Source organism: Mastomys coucha, unplaced genomic scaffold (assembly GCF_008632895.1).
Source record: "Mastomys coucha isolate ucsf_1 unplaced genomic scaffold, UCSF_Mcou_1 pScaffold20, whole genome shotgun sequence".
NCBI classification, from domain to species: Eukaryota; Metazoa; Chordata; class Mammalia; order Rodentia; family Muridae; genus Mastomys; species Mastomys coucha.
Window position 1 is genome coordinate 137151179 of NW_022196903.1, and position 5902 is coordinate 137157080.

At 44.4% G+C, this 5902-nt stretch overlaps 1 protein-coding gene across 2 annotated transcripts in view; it reads left to right on the forward strand.

Annotated features, from left to right (window-relative positions):
• Positions 1-5902, forward strand: part of Etnk1 (ethanolamine kinase 1) — a 45767-nt gene that overhangs the window by 15893 nt on the left and 23972 nt on the right. The gene's annotated exons all lie outside the window — the stretch shown is intronic.

Here is a 5902-nt window from a genome sequence, read left to right on the forward strand (position 1 = left end):
GGGTGTGTAGAGAGGGGGGGTGTGTGGAGGGGTGTGGAGAGGGGAGGGTGTGTGGAGAGGGGGGAACATGAATGAGACTGGATAGAGAGAGATGTATGAGTCTGGATGTTTTTGCCGCAGCACATTTTTGGTGGTTATTGGAAAACTTGCCTGTGTGGGTTTTCTTCTTCCCCATGGATTTCTGGAATCAAATTCAGGCCATCAGAGTTGCAGAGCAAGCAGTTGACCTGCTGTACCATTTAGCTGGCTTCTTAGATACTTTTTAACAGCTGAGTATAATAGTTCACACCTGCAGTCCCAGCAGATCTGTTCAAGGTCATCAGCTACCTAGAGAGTTGGATGCCAGCCTGGGCTACACGAGACCCTGTGTACCTTCTAAGAAGGAACGTGAATACCAGCAGACTTTAGTATTTGATCCACGTTTACCAACATCTCCTATGTTAGAAGTTGAAACATTTTAGAATATAAAAGACTGTCAAGTGGACTTCTTGTTTTAATGGTTGGTGTGGTGACATTAGCAGACATGGTTCACTCGAAAGAACAAGAGTGGCCGTGGGAGATAATGTCTCATGGAAGAGCTTTACCATGGAACCTTCCTGAGAGGAGTCCTGGGCTGTACTTTAACATTTTTTGAGTGAAAACTAATTAGAAATGAGATATGTCATATCATTTGCCTGTGCTGAATTTCTGTTAAACACGATGTACAAATTTTGTCTTTCTAATGAGGAAGGATCTCATGGAGCTCAGGCTGACCTCACACTTACTGTAGCTGAGGATGATCTGGAACTTGGGATCCTCCTGCCTTTATCTTTGAGTGCTGGGTGCAAGTGTGTGCTACCATGGTCTTTTGTCTATGTGTTTGTTTTTGAGACAGGGTCTCATAATGCAGTCCTGGCTGGGGTGGACCCGGCTAAGTAGACCAGGGTAGTTTAAGTGCCTGTGAGTGCAGTTCCTGCGGTAGACACAGCTCCGGCTGCACACCTTCGTCCTGCTATGTCCTCGTCCCCGTGCAGATCCCTCACCTCCTTTACTCTGCACCAGGGCTGTTGAGGTGTCTTCCGCTCCTCACCCTGGCAGTGGCCGACACACAGTCAGGAGTTTACATTCAGGACACTTGGGCTTTCTAGACATAATAGTTGGAACTGGACCTAGGGAGTTGATGGTTTCTACTTTGCTGATACTGGCAGGATATGGTGGAGTGAGGAGCCATGTTGAAATGATAAATTAGACTTCTGTGGCTTTCATTCAGAGTATACTGTTAAAGCCATCTTGCCAACTCACCTTCACTGAGGTATGGGAACTTGCTGCCTTGTTTTCTTCATTTAAAAAATAGGAATAATATTACCTAACTCCATATTATAAGGGTTAAGTTTATCAGTGCAGAAACACCGGCTGAATTTCTGCCATCTAAAGTGCTTCAGGCAGGAAATGCTACTCTAGGTATTTTTGGCTGTGGAGTATTTGCACATTCATAACGTGCTGTCTTTGCTTTGAGGCCAAGTTTAAACACAGAATCCATGTGTGCTGGGCTATGTACCTACAGCAGAGCCTGAGTGCAGTTGTGTACAGGGTTTTCAAGGTGTTCACAGTCAGCTGTGAAATTTACTGTGTCTTTTTTCTAAGGATGCTCAACTTGTATGTGTAGAAAGTTTAGAACAGTGTTAAGGTGCAATAACTTGTGTAATGTTTTTCTTAGGTTTTCTTGCATGGTAGCCAAGCTTTGCAGTTGTGACAGCGTAGGTACTAAGAAGCTGTTAGCACTACTGTGGCCAGTTGTCACAGAGAAGCTGGCGCCGCCGCTGTGCTTTTGGAAGCATGCTCTCTAAGTTTCAGCTGAGTGTGGTATGTATGTGTAGTTCTGCTTGGGAAGTGGAAGGCAGGAGGCTAACCTTGGCTATGCAAGAGTTTTTTGTTCCCAGTAAAGAAGCTGGAAGGAGACTCATTGGTTAAAGTGCGGCTGCATGGCCCAAGGACCAGAGTTCGCATTTCCAGAACCACTAAAGTCCAGGATGCTGCACTTACCTGTAACCCCACTCATGGGGGACGAAAGGTAGAGACAGTTAGATCCTCGGGGGCTCCTTGGCCAGCTGAGCAGAAGTAGGGAACTTGAGATTTAGTAGAAGACAATCTCAAAAACAAACAGTCATCAAAGAAGGTATTCCTGTTGTTACCTTCTGGCCTACACTTTCATGGCAGGCACATGACCCGTACATGTGGACCCCTCCCCTAATTTACAAAAAAATTTAAATTCACACCAAACTAGATGTAGTGCCATGCCATGTGATCCCAGCCATGCAGAAGGCTGAGGGAGGCGGAGGCGTATTACTTTAGACTAGGAATTTGAGGCTTGGGGGGCTCAAAAATAACAAGGTCCCATCTCAGGACTTCGGCTCTTAGGAATTGCTGATGCTGGCATATTCGACAGTGTTTTCTGAAGTGTGTGGAAGCTGCATGTAAATCTGGCTAGGCACTAATCTCTTCTCTTGTTTAGGACAGTCGGTGCTATTATAACTAGGTGAACTCTGCTCTTGGACCTGTCCAATACCTCAGAATGCTTCCTGACCATTGAGCCAGGTTTTTATGTCTTTAACAAAGTTCTTGACAAACTTAATTTAAAACAGGAAAGGTTTAGTTTCACTTAAGGTTTGAAGAGTTAGACTCTGTGGTCATTTGGTTCTGTTTATTTGGGTGGAGGTGGGGGGCTGCCGTGGTGAGAAGAGCGGAGGCAGCTGGGATCACACGGTGCATCAGCCCAGAGCTGCTCCCCTCACAGTGGCAGAGGTAGCTGGGATCACACAGCAGGTCAGCCCAGAGCTGCTCCCCTCACAGTGGCAGGGAAGCAGAGTGGTGCATGAAGAGGTCTGGGTCCTAGGTGCTACCTCCAGAAAGGTTCCATCACCTTCAGGTGGCACGTTCAACTAGAGACAAGGCTGCAAAGACAGGCCATTAGGGACAGAGCTCAAAATGATGTTACCAGCCCCTTGGGAGCCCTCCCCCCCCAAGGACAACTTTCTCACACATGCATGCTTTATTTGTTCCTTTGGTTCTTCCCTCTTTCTTTTCTTCCTTCTTTCTCTTTTCCCTCCCCTTCCTCCCCTCCCCTCCCTCCCTTCCTCCCTCCCTTCATTCCTTTTTCAAGGAATGACAAGGGTTTGACAGGGTTTCTCTGTGTAGCCCTAGATATGCTAGCCTGGAACTCAGAGATCCCCTGCCTTTGCCTCAGGAATGCCAGGATCAAAGGCATGCACCACTACCTCCTGCCTGGTTGCCTTAATTTTTAACTGGGAAATCCCATGTAAGACTTTCATGCTTAGTGCATGGGGACAACAAAGACCACTTTCATTTTTTTCTTCTCTCTCGTTTAACTCTCTTTTGGGTATGGGGTGGATAGTCTTCAGAGCTGCCTAGGCTGTCTTCAATGCTCAGCAGTTCTCGAGCCCTAGCCCTGACCACCCAGGTGTAGGACTATACCAGGGTGCCCAGCTACGCCTGTTCTTGGCTTTTAATTAAAAATAAAACTTCACAGAGGATATTATTAGATTTAACTTATTTAAATTTTAATGAGTTACTGTATAAAAATTTGTAACTCAGAAATCTACCTGCCTCTGCCTCCTAAGTGCTGGGATTAAAGGCTCACGCCAGCACTGTTTGGCGAGATTGCTAGACTTCATGAACGTAGGCTGTTCTGTTGCTCTTTTGGTGCTTATAATTACATAATACTTGGCCTGCTAGAGAGTTTCATTTTATTAAAGAACTATAATCTTTCTGAGTAACCTCAAGTGGAAAGAGTAGAATGTCACATAGTTGTTCCTTCCTGTACTTGAATGACTGCTTCTGAGGTTCCCTTTCTCCACTGATTGCAGATGCGTGGGAGCTCAGTTGAGGCCGTGTGTGATGTGCCCCTTGTCTGGAGCACGTGTGTGTTCCGTCACTGGTTGTCTCTGCGGTACTTAGCCCCATATGCAGTGGAAATGCTCTGCAGAGGATTAGGGCCTACTCTTCAGTATGGATGAGCCGTTCAGGGTGGATAGGTGGAGCACACACTCTGTGACAGTGACACTGGGCAGACGGGAGGGGCAGGGAAGGAGGATTCGGAAGGCTAGGCTACTTCATGTAATTCCATATAGCATTATCTGTATAGAAATTAATGTAGCACTCAGTGTAACAAAGTGTAACTTTGTGAGGTATATTTTTTTCCTCAATCATTTGGTTTTGCTTGGTTGGATCCATGGATATGTGACCCAGAGATACATGGGGCTCACTGCAGATTTTAGTCAGTTAAGGTTGATTTTAGCATTTATAATCACATTTGATTAAAATGGTGTTACTTGTATTCTCAGTTAAATCTACTCATTTAGAATACATAGGAAGATACTAGTGTCATATACTCACTATGTAGATATAATATTTACAGTTAGAAACCAGACATCGACTCTTTTGAGTATATTGTGTGACAGTCTGGTTTGCATTGTGATAAATTGATTTACTGTTTTTTTGAAAAGGAGGCTAAAAACCAAAAAAAGAAGCTGATAGGAAGCAAATTAGTTGGTGGTTTATTTATTTATTTTTCTTAAAGATTTATTTATGCCGGGTAGTGGTGGCACATGCCTTTAATCCCAGCACTTGAGAGGCAGAAGCAGGTAGATTTCTGAGTTTGAGGCCAGCCTGGTCTACAGAGTGAGTTCCAGGACAGCCAGGGCTACACAGAGAAACCCTGTCTCGAAAAAACAAAACAAAACAAAAAACAACAACAATAAAAAAAGAGATTTATTTATTATTGTACATAAGTACATTGTAGTTGACTTCAGACGCATCAGAAGAGGGCATTAGATCTCATTATGGGTGGTTGTGAGCCACCATGTGGTTGCTGGGATTTGAACTTAGGACCTTCAGAAGAGCAGTCAGGTGACTGGCTGCTGAGCCGTCTCGTCAGTCCGGTTACTTGGTGTTTTAAGGAGTATATTTGCTGTTTGTTTTGTTATTCAGTTTATTTCAGGTTATGCTGTAACTTTTGTTTTTTTTTAAAGATTTTTTTATTTATTTTATGTATATGAGTACACCATTGCTCTCTTCAGACACACCAGAAGAGGGTAACAGATCCCATTGCAGACTGTTGTGAGCCACCATGTGGTTGCTGGGAATTGAAACTCAGGACCTCTGGAAGAGCAGTCAGTGCTCTTACCCACTGAGCCGTCTCTCCAGCCCCCTGTTGTAACTTACGGCATTTTAAAACACTTAGCAGGTCTGTTAACCACAGAAAACAGAAACTTCAGGAAACAGGAAGGGCAGTATGTCCGAATCATAAATTATTGCGAAAGGATTCTGGGTAGCAAGCTCTGCTCATATTTACTGGATCTTGAAAGAAATGAAGGACAAGCCAAATCCCCATACCCAGTAACAGAACCAATAGCAGGAAGTGAGGCGACTTTACCTCCTCACCAACAGGAGACCAGGACAGGACAAGCCCTTGCTGGCTTGGCGTTCACCTGTGCTTCAGAGGCAGAGCCAGGAGGTCAGGAGTTCAAGGTCATGCTCAGTTACATAGGAAGTTCCAGGCCTGTCTGTACCTCTCCTCCTACCTCAGATGTATCCATACACGCATATGGCACACATAGGGATGTCAACAACACAAAGGTAAATTTATTTTTATCTTTTTAAAGCTGATTGGGAATGGATGATGACTCAGTTGGAAGGAGCTCGTTCTTTTACAGAGGAACTGAGTTTGGTTCCTAGAGCTCATGTCAGGCAGCTAAAAACATGAATTAAACGCCACAGAACATTCATGATAGAGGGCTGGGGATATAATGTGGCTCAGATGGGAAAGTACTTGCTTTATATGAGTGAAGTCCTGGTAGCATTCTTTTTTTTTTTAAATTAAATAGCTTATTTTCCAAAATTTCAT